Source organism: Mytilus californianus, unplaced genomic scaffold (assembly GCF_021869535.1).
Source record: "Mytilus californianus isolate M0D057914Y unplaced genomic scaffold, xbMytCali1.0.p SCAF_8, whole genome shotgun sequence".
Taxonomy (NCBI): domain Eukaryota; kingdom Metazoa; phylum Mollusca; class Bivalvia; order Mytilida; family Mytilidae; genus Mytilus; species Mytilus californianus.
The window spans coordinates 45,429,278-45,444,042 of NW_026262734.1; the positions used below are offsets into that span (position 1 = coordinate 45,429,278).

The 14,765-nt window shown below is 31.0% G+C and overlaps 1 long non-coding RNA gene across 1 annotated transcript; it reads right to left on the reverse strand.

The window, feature by feature from the left end:
* Positions 1 to 3,047: 3,047 nt before the first annotated feature.
* LOC127711679 (uncharacterized) lies at positions 3,048 to 13,900 on the reverse strand. The gene is made up of 5 exons (XR_007986844.1): positions 13,784 to 13,900; positions 11,046 to 11,152; positions 10,101 to 10,191; positions 4,352 to 4,464; positions 3,048 to 3,258 (listed from the first exon to the last, which is right to left on the reverse strand). It is a non-coding gene; the product is annotated as an uncharacterized LOC127711679 (long non-coding RNA).
* Between the last annotated feature and the right edge of the window lie 865 nt (positions 13,901 to 14,765).

Consider the following 14,765-nt stretch of genomic DNA (forward strand, 5'->3'; position numbering starts at 1 on the left):
TATGTAGCAACATTCCTGCAGCGCCTGCATACAGAGTATATATCTCCAATTTGATACGATATTCCCGGGCTTGTATTTCCTATCATGATTTCCTTGATAGAGGATTGCTGCTCATAAGGAAGCTATTAAACCAAGAGTTCCAAATGGTGAAGTTGAAATCATCCCTTCGTAAATTTTACGGACGCCATCACGAGTTGGTTGACCGTTATGGAATAACCGTTTCACAGATGATATCAGATATGTTCCTTATGTCGTAACTACAATACCCTTTCATTTTCACGAATGTGACCTACCGAATTAGACTATTTACCGGATTTGTAATAAAATAAGCAACACGACGGGTGCCACATGTGGAGCAGGATCAGCTTACCCTTCCGGAGCACCTGAGATCACCAAGTTTTTGGTGGGGTTCGTGTTGCCTAGTCTTTAGTTTTCTATGTTGTTTCATCTGTACTATTATTTGTCTGTTTGTCTTTTTATTTTTGGCCATGGCGTTGTCAGTTTGTTTTCGATCTATGAGTTTGACTGTCCCTCTGGTATCTTTCGTCCCTCTTTTATCCATGTTATGGCAATAAATAAATCATTCTAACTGCTACTAGTTTTTGAAAGAAAAAAGGTGTCAATGTTAAATAAATAAAAAATCTAGAGAAAATTATTTCCCGCCAAATTTCAATCGACTTTATCTCACGGACTTTTCCTTTTCTGTGTTTTTTGAAGTTCTGTTTTTTTATAAAATATCCATTTTAACAGTCTTTTCAAAAAAATGTTATTTTAAAACAAAGGAGCGAACTTCCATAAAGTCAATATATGAACATGTACAAAATAACCGAAGCGATGTGTATCAAGTAAGTGTTCCTGTAGAATGTCGGTTGATCTCTCCGGCTTCCTGCACTAAAAAAAGACTAACCACCACGAATTAACCAATATTGCTTAAAATAGCGTAAAACACCAATCATCACTCAACCAATATCAAGTAGTAGTTAAACGTATAGATCCATCGAAAAAGGGTTATTGTTTATTAATATAGTTTAAAAGAGATTAATATTTATGTTGACATTGTTTGTGTTAGGGATACTCCATTTGCTACCGGTTTGAAATTTTAGAGTTGTCTTATTGTTGGAAAAGAAACATTAACCAAATCTATATTCCAACTTTTCCTAAGATCAGTTATATATGCCAGTTGTTTTCATTTTCGGTGTATGATCTTCTACTCTAATGGACCTCCTCAATTTTCTGTATATAGTTAGGTCTGTTTCTCGTATACTATAAGCGTAAGGTCAACTGTATTTTGTGTATGAAAAGTTTGCAAGGTATATTTTTCTGCAAATCGGAGCACCCGAGATCACCCCGTGAGTTTGTTGTGTTTCATGATGCTCTGTCTATTGTACAATGCAATATCTGTTTTTTTGAAGAAAGTCAATGTAAAACAATGTTTATTAACATGTTAATATAAACTTACGTATAATCTATGTTTATTCGCAATTGAGACTGCAATAAAAATAAATGATTTCACAATAGATATTGTATTAACGAATATTACATAGTATTTAGATACGAACGATATAGATGGTATTACAATGAAAAAAACAAATGCATTTTTATCGAAACAATAGCAATGCATTTAAAGTATTCTAATTGTTGCCTTGACTTCAACATTTGTTAAATATCTATGCGTAGATAAACGTTCAAAATCCGTTGTCTTCATTTTAAAAGGCTATGCTTGGTGGACGTTGTATTTGAGCAAATATGGAAGAAAAATAAAGGCAGTATTCTTAATGTACAAACTCTATAAATGTATTTTTAGGTGGAATTATTTTGCCATTGTTTTTTTAATAGATCAAAAAAGCATAGGCCAAACATTTTTCTTATATCTTTTTAAAGCTACAAAATGAGAAAAAAATCGTCTTTTTTGTAAGGACAATATACAAACAATTTCATTATTCATAATTTTCATATTATTCTTCTGTGAACATCAAATCAATATAATCTTTAATGAACTATGCATTACTGTTGAATAGAGAAATGTACAAAAACCTACATATTCAAATGATTGAAAAGATTTTATGATGGTCAGGGACGATTAATGCAATTTTCCAATCAAGATGATAGTAATTTATGACTTCATTTCATCATTGATTGTAACTTCCTACAAGTACTAAGCATAAAAAAATTTCTGGTAAAAAATCGTATCAAGCTTAAATGAAATTAACGAATAGATCAAAAAAGACAAAGAAAACACATATGTCAGTAAAGCTGTCTGTCGATTAAAATTTATTATTTCAAGAAAAATATTTGGCAATAAGAGAAATTTGGAATATAAGTTATAGAGAAAGTCCAAATAACTGTCTATTCCTGGGAAATAATGGAGCAGAGGCCATTATTTTCAATGAATGGACAGTTATTTGGACTTTCTTTGACTTAAAATACACCTAAAATATAAAGAACGAATCTTCAGATTATAACATTTTAAATTTTGTTTCATTTTCTAATGATTTTATTTTCAGGTTTCCCATGCTGTACCCGCTAGTCCACAGGCAGACTTTAAGAACAAGCTGACCATTTACTGGCTTAAGGAAGTATTTTTGAACAGAAGAATAATTACTATATAAAGATCTTGACTAAATTTCATCCAGATTTATATTTTAATTCATTGGATACACACGTCTTTCTTGTAGTGGGATTGAAAGGATGTGTATATGTGTGACCTAAAGTGGTATTTCGGGTGAGAGAACCAAAAATAGTATTTATGCATATTGATGGATTATGTATGTTTTTCGTTTGATAAATCTTGGATGTACAATCGTCTGAGAAAAATGAAATGGTACAACTAGAAAAATAATCCCAGGTAAGTAACACTCTAGTCTGGGTTATTCAACTAATAAGGGTGTGTTCTCATTTTATAAGCATAATCACAGTGAAAAAAAAATGAAATATAAAACTACATAATAGCTTCTTTTGTCATAAGAAAAATGAAGTACCAGTAACATGACACATACATTTATATAGTTTATTAAATGATGCGTAATTTGGAACAGACATACCTCCAATAACCACATGACATATAAGAGCCTCGAAATCCAAATTGCTTTGCACCTCATTGATAGCTGAAATTTCATCTGTTGTTTCCGCATTCTTAATTACAATAAGAGTTTCTGATTTTCTGACAGTCCAAGGGGTCTTTAAATTTGTCATATGTTCAGTTGCTTTTTCAATGGAACCATTTTCAAGGGTCAAAACAGTAACGTCTGGACTGCTTTTCTACGATAAAAGATAAATAAAAAAAGACACAAAGTCAATCTGCGGAATAGTGTCTCTTGATCAAATTGGTTATCTTAGAAATTACATCTTTTGGCACCATCAATAAAATTTGTTTTTTTTTACTTACAGAAAAACGAAAATTTTTATTATCAATGAATGATACCATGCGTGACCATTACTTAACAACTTCAAAATACAATTGAGAATGGGATTGGGAAAGTGTCAAAGAGACAACAACCCGACCAACGAGCAGTAAACAGCCAAAGGCCACTAACGGTGTCTCAACACAGCGAGAAAATCCCGCACCCAGAGGCGGGCTTCAGCTGTTTTTGTGAAATCTCAAACCTCCTCCTATACCTCTAGCCAATGTAGAATAAACAAACATACAGCAATACGCACAGTAAAAACTCAGTTTAAAAGATGTAAGGATCCGATTTCAGAATACTAGTAGGTTACAGAAGAAACTAAACAAAATGACAATGATACATAGATGAATAAAGGACTACCAATAATTACTGACTCGCAAGCTCCAGACTTCAATTAAACTGATTGAAAGATTATGTCTATCATCAAGCACAATACATCCCGTTACGATAGTATGATACCATCATAAAAATATATGTGAAAAACATAACCCGCCAACAACTGGTTTTAGAATAAATGTGTTTATTTCCGATGCAAAGACCATATGAGTTGATTAATATTAATTCCAAAATATGCCATCTTTAATTACCTGACAACAGTATCGTTTATATATCCCTTCTGAATAAATCTGTTTAAAGGTTTGGTTAGCTTTTGAGGTGATGAGGGAATTTTTGTGCTTTGTATAGAATATTAACATCAAAGTTTGGAGATAAAATACCTGAACGTATAAGATGTCTGCATGTTAATTTATATTTACGAATGATGTCTTTTTACCGATGATAAAACTTAGTAAATGTTCTGACTAGTTTGTGATATCGAAGACCCTGGTGTAATAATTTTTTAGTAAAACAGAGACTTCTTTCATTAAAATCAACTGCATTGTCACAAATATGAGCGAATCGAACACGTTCAAAAAGTCGTGTATCATGTTGTTAACAGAATTGTGTACCTTCAATCGAATAATTGGGAGAAATAAACTGCTAGCACTAACTAATACGTCTTCGTTCAATCCTCCATTACGCATGGAAATAATCACTGGTAAAACTTTCTCATCTAACACATCTACAAATGAAAAGGGTTTGTGATTATAATGCAAATCAAATAAAAATAAAAATTTATTTTCAATGTTTATTTAACAAACTGTTATGATATATATATATTTTAGCATGAAATAGTGACATACGTTTATGTTGTTTACGATGGTAGTTTGTACGCCTAATGTGCGGGCATCATGGTTGTTTAATATAGGTAAACAACTGAACACATTTCAGAACAAGACCATTTACACGATATTAGATAATTTGGGACGGGAGAACCCCTGGGGACTGACCCTATATATCGTTCGTTTGGGAGACTTAATAAAAAAAGATAAAGAAGTCGATTCAGGATTATCATAGTGTTTTAGAGAAACTTGACGCGTATTCTTGGGGTCAAACAACTCGTGATGGCGTCCGTAAAGTTATAATGAGCAATACAGTCGAAAACTTAATATAAGAATGCTAAACTTTCCTAAAAAAGGGGTGAGAACTTGAAAAAATCCTTTGTTGAACTAGTAAATAGTGACCTAAATGTAAATATTGAGCCCAGTGGTGTACTAGCCATCCACAAAATAACTGGAAAAGAAGGTTACCAGAATCCTGTTATTGTGAAGGGGAGCAGGTCCGGCAATGGCTGCTTTCGCTAAAAAATTCAAAGTACATCTAATGTAAGATTTTTAACATTTTTGAAACACTTAAATGTCTACTTCAGTCGATTCAATAACTTTTTGTAAAAGTTTTGGACTGATTTGGTCATTAGAGACGCTCAAATTCAAACTTAAAAATGAAAAATCTATCAAAAAAAAGTAAAATCACAAAAGTAATGAACTCCGAGGAAAATTCAAAACGGAAAGTCCCTAATCAAATGGCAAAATCAAACGCTCAAACACATCAAACGAATGGATAACACCTATCATATTCCTGACTTGGTACAGGCATTTTCTGATGTAGAAAATGGTGGATTGAACCTGGTTTTATAGCTAGCTAAACCTCTCACTTGTATGACAGTCGCATAAAAAATTATGCCATAAAACATCACTTTTCAAATGGTTTTTGTCTAAAATGGAAGTGACTGCATTAGTGTATAGTCTCAATCTTTATATATGTTATGTATTATCAACAAATACAACATATACTTAAATATTAAGACTGAACACGAATGCGGCCACTTCCATTTTAGACAAAAACCGTCTTAAAATTAGCACAAGTGCACAAATTGTGAAGATTTCAGTAAAAAAACATGAACTTATGATACTATTACCTAATGCATGTGCATTGTACTGTAAAAAAACAGCCCATATTTATGGAGCACAAGTATTCTACTTTCCAATAAATGATTAAAGTTTACATTTAAACAAATTTGTAAAAATGCTATATTTTGGGGCCAAAAAGCGGTCTTACCGGACCTACTACTTTCATGATGATATAACACAACGCAATATTGGACTTATGGCAAGACTTAAGAACACTGAAAATTTTTAAAAGCTATGGTTTTACAACTGTAATGTGTATACCAAAACTGAAACTAGAAGCAGAATAAGATTTGACCTGTTTGACAATGTAGAAGAAAAAATGAAAAAGAAATTGCAAGAGGGAACTTATTCAATCTTTTGAGTCAGTTACATCATTTAATTTAATTTTTGAATAATTTACAGCTTTTTATTAATTTCAATAGATAGATATAAATGTAAAAGATAATTGCGGAAGGAAAAACTGTTTTATATCAGTAGTGAATTACATATTCCTATATAAATAGTAAAGAGTATTATAGATATTCATCTTGATAAATTTGTTTAAAATAAATTATACTGTCACTATACAGTAAAGGCGAAATAACTCTAACATTAATAATGAGGTAAATATTCAATTTTCTCTCCCTTTAAAACATCTATTCCTTTGATAGACGTATGTATAATTATTACATGCAATACTGTAAATTAATTTATACATTCAATGTTGAATGAAGAAAAATATCAGCGACATCTGATGTTTGTATGTGTGTATCTTTGTGTATGTCAAATTTGTTACAATTGTATATTTGTACTTATGAACTTGCTTATATGGTTTATAAAACATCACTTCATCTTTAATCATGGATAATAATGTAACGATATTATCAATGAATGTGAGGGGTCTTTTCTCAAATTCCAAAAAGAGGGCAGATGTATTTGATTGGACTAAGAGTAAAATTACTTCTTTAGTGTGTTTCCAGGAAACTCATAGTAATAAAGAGAAATTGAAAAAAAAACTGGGAGGATGAATGGGGAAACACATGTTTTTTTCAGTCTTAAAGACAGTAAAAGTGCAGGTGTCTCTGTTATGTTTAAAATGGGTCTGGATTTTGTGGTGCATAATTCTATTATTGATGATATTGATCGTTACATTGCTTTCGATTGAGCTTTGCCTGTTTGTATGGTTATAATACTGATGAACCGTCATTATTTTATACTATAATGCAGAACAATTATCCTTTAAAAACATAAGTGTTTTATTATGTAGTTACCTGAATGTTATATTAGAAAAATTTATGAATACATATAATATCAAACATAATAGAAACACTAACTCCCGTAAAAAAATTGATGAAATCATTGAAGTTTTTAAACTACTTGATCCTTAGTGTACATGCTATTCAGAAGATAGAAAATATAATTGGCTTCAGTCCTTACCTATAAAACAAAGTCGTCTAGATTATTTTTGAATTTCAGATGACCTTTTTTTCACTAATGAAAAATACTAAAATTATACCAGGTTATAGAACTGACCACTCAGCAATTATTTTACCTCTCAGCTTGTTTAGAGAAACTGGGAAAAAGTGACTGGAAATTTAACTCTCAGTTACTTAGTGATGCAGATTATATACAAAGGGTTAAGTCATGCATTAAGGATACTACTTTTGAATATCATATGTCAGATGATATGGAAGATCTTCTTTCTGTTGAGTTGTCATGTAACGATCAAACATTTTTTTGAAATATTGAAAATGAAGATTAGATATATGTCCATAAATTACAGCATAAATAAATCCAAGGAGGAAAAAAAACTTCACCCTCTTTGAAAATGATTTTTTACATTTAGAAACTATCATGAACCACTTTCCAAATGATGAGGTTCAAAAATCTTCACTTGATTAAAAACTTGAACTAGAAAATTGTCGACAAAAGAATGATGAAGGTTTACTGCTTAGATCCCAAAATAAATGGCATGAGAATGGTGAAAAGTGTTCAAAATATTTTTGTAAATTAGAAAAAAAAAAAAAAAAAATTTATTAAAAAAAACAATAACAGAACTAATAGATGATATTGGCCAACATATATCAGAGCAATCAAAAGTTCTAACGGAACAACAAAATTTTTATAGAAATTTATACTCAAGCAGAAAATTAGATTGTGATGATTCATCATTTTTTAATCATAACATTAGGCTCACAGAAGAACAAAGAGATTTTTGTGAAGGAAATTTAACTTTTAAAGAATGTGCATATTCGTAAAAAATTATGACAAATGGTAAAAGTCCAGGTTCTGATGGGTACACAGTAGACTTTTATAAAACAAAATTGGAAAGATGTTGGTCCTTTCGTCTTTCGGTCTCTTCATTTTGGAAACGAGGTTGGAAAATGTTCTGATTTTCAGTATCAAAGTGTAATAACATGATTTTTCTATATAAGTAACTGGCGTCCTATTAGTCTTTTGAATACTGATATGAAAATAGCCTCTGCTGTTATAGCTAAAAGATTTAAACCAGTTTTACTATTTATCATAAGTGATACACAAAAAGGTTTCATTAAAGATAGATTTATGGGTGGGAACACACGCTTTTTTTTATGATTTGATGCACTATATTGAGGAAAATAATATGACAGGTCTTTTATTACTTGCTGATTTTGAAAAGGCCTTAGATTCCTTAGAATGGTTATTTTTTTTTAATCTTAAAAAAAGCTTTAATTGTGGGCGTACAGTTTGTAAACGGTTTGAAATTGTATACTCATGGGCATCAAGTTGTGTTATAAATAAAGGCAACAGTAGTATACCGCTGTTCGAAACTCATAAATCGATAGAGATAAAAACAAATCCGGGTTACAAACTAAAACTGAGGGAAACGCATCAAATATATATATATAGATAATGGACATACTTCTAAGTTTTTATTTGAAAAGAGGCTGCGTGTTGAATTACTTTCTTTGAAATTAAAAGGTAATCCTGATATAAGGGGAATAACTGTAAATGATAATGAATCACTTTTAAGCCAGTATGCAGATGACACATTCCTCATGTTAGATTGAAGAAAAATATCGTTGAGGGAAACACTTTCATGTTTTGAATCTTTTTATAAAATTTCAGGTTTTAAAATAAATGCTTCAAAGACGAAAGCACTATGGGTTGGAAAACAAAAATATTCAGATTGGATTCTTTGTCGTGACTTATAACTTCATTGGTCACATTCAATTTTATACTTTTGGGGATTAAATTTTCTTTAGATTTGAACTGTATCACAGAAATTTATTTTGCCAAGAAGATTAAAGAAGTCTCTGCAATCCTGAAGAGCTGGCAACATCGTAAACTCACATTATTGGGAAAAGTTACAGTAAATAAATCACTTGCTCTTTCGAAATTGGTACACTTAATGCCTGCATTGCCAAACCTATCACAATCCAGGTTAACAGAGCTCACTTCACTATTTTATACTTTATATGGAGTGGAAAACCAGACAGAATTAAGCGAAACACACTTATTGGTGATATATCACAAGGTGGATTTCATATGTTACATCTTCATTCCTTTAATATCTATTTAAAATTTAGTTGGATAAAAAGACTTATGTCAAACCCAGTTTTCGGCAGGCAACAGTAGTTACTGGCAGACCTTAAACAGCATGGAGGTGAAAGGGCGTTATTTCTATTTGTATCCATCTGATGAGTTAAGCTTTTTTCAACTGATTTTTATAGTTCGTTCTTATGTTGTACTATTACACCACTGTCCCAGGTTAGGGGGTGGGTTAAGATCCCGATAAGATGTTTAACCCCGCCATATTTTGTATGTATGTGCCTGTCCAAAGTCAGGAGCCTGTAAATAATGGAAATAAAATACTTATATATTATGAGCAAAAATTATCCTTGAGTTATGTCTTTACAATATTTTGTTTTTAAAAAGTAAGTCAAGATACATATTGTAGCAAAACAAATGAGTGAAGAGTATTTGTATTGTATGAGAGAAAGTCAGAGAGATAGAGAAAATTTGTATGTAACCTTAAATACTATAATTATAAAAATCAATTTGTCGGTGATATATATTGAATACTGAATTATTTTCTATATTTAGCCTCTTGATACCCTTGTCAGGTGGTAGTCTAGGGGGTATATAAAATTCTGACTATTGAAAAACAAATAAAAGATAAAAAAAAAGTTTCGCAGGGATGTTTTCAACTTAGAACACTTTGTTTAATAATTTTTTATGAGCAGCAAGCAACCCTCTCTCAAGGAAATCATGATAAGAAACGCAAGCCAAGGAATATAGTTTCAACTGGAATATATATACTCTATATACAGCTGGCGCTGCTGGCAAATTGCTACATAGAAATTGAAAGCTCACAAATAGGAAGCTGAAAGTATATAAAGATATTTTGTTCTCAACCGATCCTCATTTAAACTATTGGAATACATACATTCTGCCATTCTTATGAAGTATTTGATTTCACTTTCTTCGGTGTTTGTATCCCCTCTTTCAAAAATTCGAAATCCTTTCTTCACTAATTCCTGTTTATGATTAAAACAAAAATAGATCAATCCATTATTTGAACTAACTATTAAACAAACTATTTTGATCCCAAGGTAAAACATAATGTTGTAAAATATGTAAATAAGAAATGAAATGCGGAAGACAATACAGAACACAGAAAAAATATGTAGAAAAGAATACGTAAGAAAGATAAAATAAAACACACTAACAGTTTAACCTATGAGCGTGATAATTTCTTTATCAAACTAAAAACTCTGCAGTGATATATGATGCCAGTGAGTGTAAGCAAACATGTTTTACAGCATTGGTATTTTCAAGCTTTTGTGTTTTTTTAATCAGACAAAGAATAAAACAAATATGTGTCAATTAATATGCCCAAAACACGTTTTTGGAGTAACCGTCATCATCGAGACCTAAAGTGTAAAAAGAAAGCACGAAGACCTAAAACATGCTAACCCAATGTTTCCTGACGAAGGTGCAATGTTTGCTATAGTAACATGGCATAGACAGATCAAGAAAGTTCATCATGCAAATTAAATGCAAGTTATGACACATGTTATCTCAATTGCATGTGAAAAAACGTTTAGTTGCAGCATTATTTAAAATTTAAAAGTTTTATAAGACTATCTTATCTTGGGCTTCGGTTTTATATCATCGATAAGGTGTTACATTCAGCTATGAGCATAGCGTATGTTGAAAGCGAATCACAGTTTGTTTAAATGATAACCGTTTGTAGAGATTTACCCCGTATAATCAAAGTTTGAAAATAAACATTTATGATAAGTACAATTTTTATTGCGAATGTTTGATCGTAAGAACGTCTGTATGTAAAAACAACTATTTAGCTATTTCAACTATAATCTATAGTTACCTTGATTGTATGATCACTTGTGGTATGGTGAATGCATACAACACGTGAAGAACCATGCAGAAACAGTACCTTCTTTCCAATGACATGGCATGGTAATTTTGTCCTTTCTGTAGGATGATCGTCGCAGAATTATATTGAGATATGTCATTAATTTAATATGATATATCTACTTTTTTGAAAATTTAATTCGTTTAAAAACGTATTTTAAAAGATCTAAAAGTGGAAGAAATAAATTCATAAGTCGAAGAAAACAAATAACATTGTGGCACAACAGAAAAAAATATCAATATCTGTTCCTAAAATACTACACTTCATTTAGAATTAGACTTGTTACCGGGTTTGTACTAACATGAGCTACACGACGGGTGCCAAATGTGGAGCAGTATCTGCTCACCCTTCTGTAGCACCTGAGATCACCCCAAATTTTTGGTGGTGTTCGTGCTGCTTAGTCTTAAGTTTTCTCTGTTGTGTTTTGTGTACTACTGTTTGTCTGTTGGTCTTTTTCTTTTTTCAGCTATGGCGTTGTCAGTTTATTTTCAACTTGTCAGTTTGAAAATCCCTTTGGTGTCTTTTGCCTCTCTTTTAAAAAAAAATATCCAAACGAAAAATCATGAGGTGATTCAAAAATTCTAAGCTTCAACTGCTAAACAAGGGGCTCCTTGTATGCTGCTGATCAATTTAAAATTTTGTTGACAAGTTGCATTTTCCGATAGTATTAAACGAGAACAAAACGATTGGAATATAGCTACTGGCTAAATATTTCTACATAAAATGTGAAAGTTCATAATGGACACATTCGTGTCTTGTGACATACAAACGTTTGCTCTAAAAAGATAATGTCATTGTGCATGGCTATGCCAAGTATCATGGGTATGTCTTGTATATGCACGTTTAGTTTGTAACATCTGTAAATGTGACGAAAGAGCCACAATCGTATAAAGTTCCAGTTCAATACATCAAACATTCATATTGATTATCGATCTGTGTTCAAAACAGACATTCGGAACAAATTTTTTTCTTATATTTTATCACTTCTCGTATTACAGTTTTATCATTGTCCTCTTGCAAAAGAGAGACGAAAGATACGAGAGGAATAGGTTTATACTATATATTTATAATATAGTTATTCTTTTTTAGTATAATGCAGTTGAGAAGTCTATAATTCAAGTTAATTTTTGTCCATAGTTTTTTTGTAATAAAATCAACAGTCTGAGAAATGGATTTAATGAGAAGATACGAACCGAAGTACTTATGCACATTAATTTTTCTTGAAATAAGTTCAGTTCTTTACAATTATTTGTTTTTTAAAACATCAATGTTTCAAATCTAACTGCACCACGTGGGAAATTCGACAATAATTTAAAATGTCTTTTCTATTTTTAGCGAGGTCAAAATATTTGAAAGTCCAATTCTAATAGAAACGTTTGAAGGCTAATAAAACCAAAAAGGATCAAATTAAAGCCAAAACTCGAAAAGTAATGTGGGCTATGGATAAGGAAGATACAGAAGATACATGTACATTCCTTAATTTTGAAATGATTTTTAAACTATTGTAATAGCAAACAATTATATTAGCATTTTCAAGCCTGAAGCGAAGTAGTCAATTTCGTGCACACATTTTTATAATTAGTAATATAAATATAAGGAGATGTGGTATGATTGCCAATGAGACAACTATCCACCAAAGTTCAAATGAAGTGCATGTAAATAATTAAAAACAACTGTGCGGCCTTCAAAAATGAGATAAACCCATACCGTATGATCGGCTATAAAAGTTTCCGACATGAAAAATACAAAACTATCCAATTGAGAAAACTAACGACCTAATTTATAACAAAACAATTTACAAAAACATATATGACAGACATGAACCAACGGCAACCTTTAACTACAGGCTCTTAACTTGGGACAGGCTTATACAGAATTTTGCGGAGTTAAACATGTTTGTTAGTATTTTTATGTTCATCAGCTTTAGAAATCTGGACATTATGAAGATATCATAATATCATCTGCCAGGGTTATCATCATCTGTGTGAAATGTTAAACATATATGACTTACTAAATTTCTGAATAAAAATAATAATCATCTATCATTATTTGATGACGTCGCTCTATCATATAGTACGGGTTCGTGTTGCCCAGTCTTTAGTCTACAATGTTGTCTTTCGTTTACTTTTGTTAGACCTTTTTGTCGTTTTTCGTTTTTTGCCATGGCATTGTAAGTTTTTTTTTGACTTGCGGGTTTAAATGTCACTTGCACTTGCATCGTTGTGAATATAATGGAATTTTATGCGATTGTCATACAAATGAGAGGTTAGGCTAGCTATAAAACTAGGTTTAATTCACCATTTTCTACATACGAAAATGCCTGTACTAATAAAGGCATCAGTAGTATACCGCTGTTCAAGAGTCATAAAGTCAGATGTATGACAGTTGTTATCCATTCGTTTGATGTTTTTGAGCTTTTGATTTTGCCGTTTGATTGAGGACTTTCCTTTTTGAATTTTCCCCGGAGTTCATTTTTTTGTGATTTTACTTTTTAGTATCTTTCGATTCTCTTTCGTAAACCTTAAAGAAAAATCGAAATCATAATAAGAAATAATGATTAAAATCCAGATACAAGAAAATGACTTCTTGTAATACGTCTTGCATGATAGAAACCCGAAAATAAAGAGTTATAGACATAAAATACACAATGCATAATAAAACTATAATGTAAAAAGTTTAGAGTTACCTACTTGAATATTCAAAGATTTCATCCATTAGTGTACATCTGTCTTTTTTGTTATCTGTGTCTTGTTTATTTGCGAAAATAAGATACAACACAGGTTTATATGATCGTTTCTTTTCCTTTTCAATATAATACCGAAGGTTCACCTGAATCTGTATAATTTAATTTGTATCTTAATTAAACGTTTACAATCATCTTTCATAACATACAAAAATTTATATCCTTATATTCTATTACTGAGATATGTATACTATTGGTGGCCTTTTTCAAATGAGCCGGGTGACATTAATCATAAAAGTTATTTTAAATGCAACCACCATGCATACGGCTTAATCATATACCATTCGAAAGCATATCTTTTTATTCGGTCAACTTCGTCAAATATTCTTACTGAGCAATATCCGTCAAATCGAGAACAAAGGTCAAGGACGGACCACATCTCATTTTCAATATATCAGCAATTTTGCTTAATATGTCTATCGAATAATAAAACAATGTATGAAAAAAAAACTGTATAGAACATAGAATAATAGTCACTTATAAAATGCACTTAAAACATGAATGATGTTTCTTTTACTAAAAACCGTAATTTTGCCAGGAATGAAAGTAAATTAAACAAATTGATCTGTTCTGAAACTCGTTAAGAGTTTAGTTTTCTTAAATCGTACAGTTTTAAATTGTATATAACAGATTACAATAACTGAAAATCATTAAATGCATGGTTAACTGCGCAATAGTTATAGAAAAGTGTCATTATTAAAAATCCTCCAAACATTTTTAAATTTCTATACAATAAAGTAATTGCTTAGTAGATCAATATCTATATTCCCAAAATAAACGAGTTTATCGTTTATAGTTCAAGGATATTTTGTTCATTACTTAAAACTACAATGGTGGTATATTATCATGGAAATATCCTTTTATTAAAGGTCAAGTACAATTCCTTCGTGTGTTATTCGCTTTAATTTTTAACATTGTAAGTAAAACCG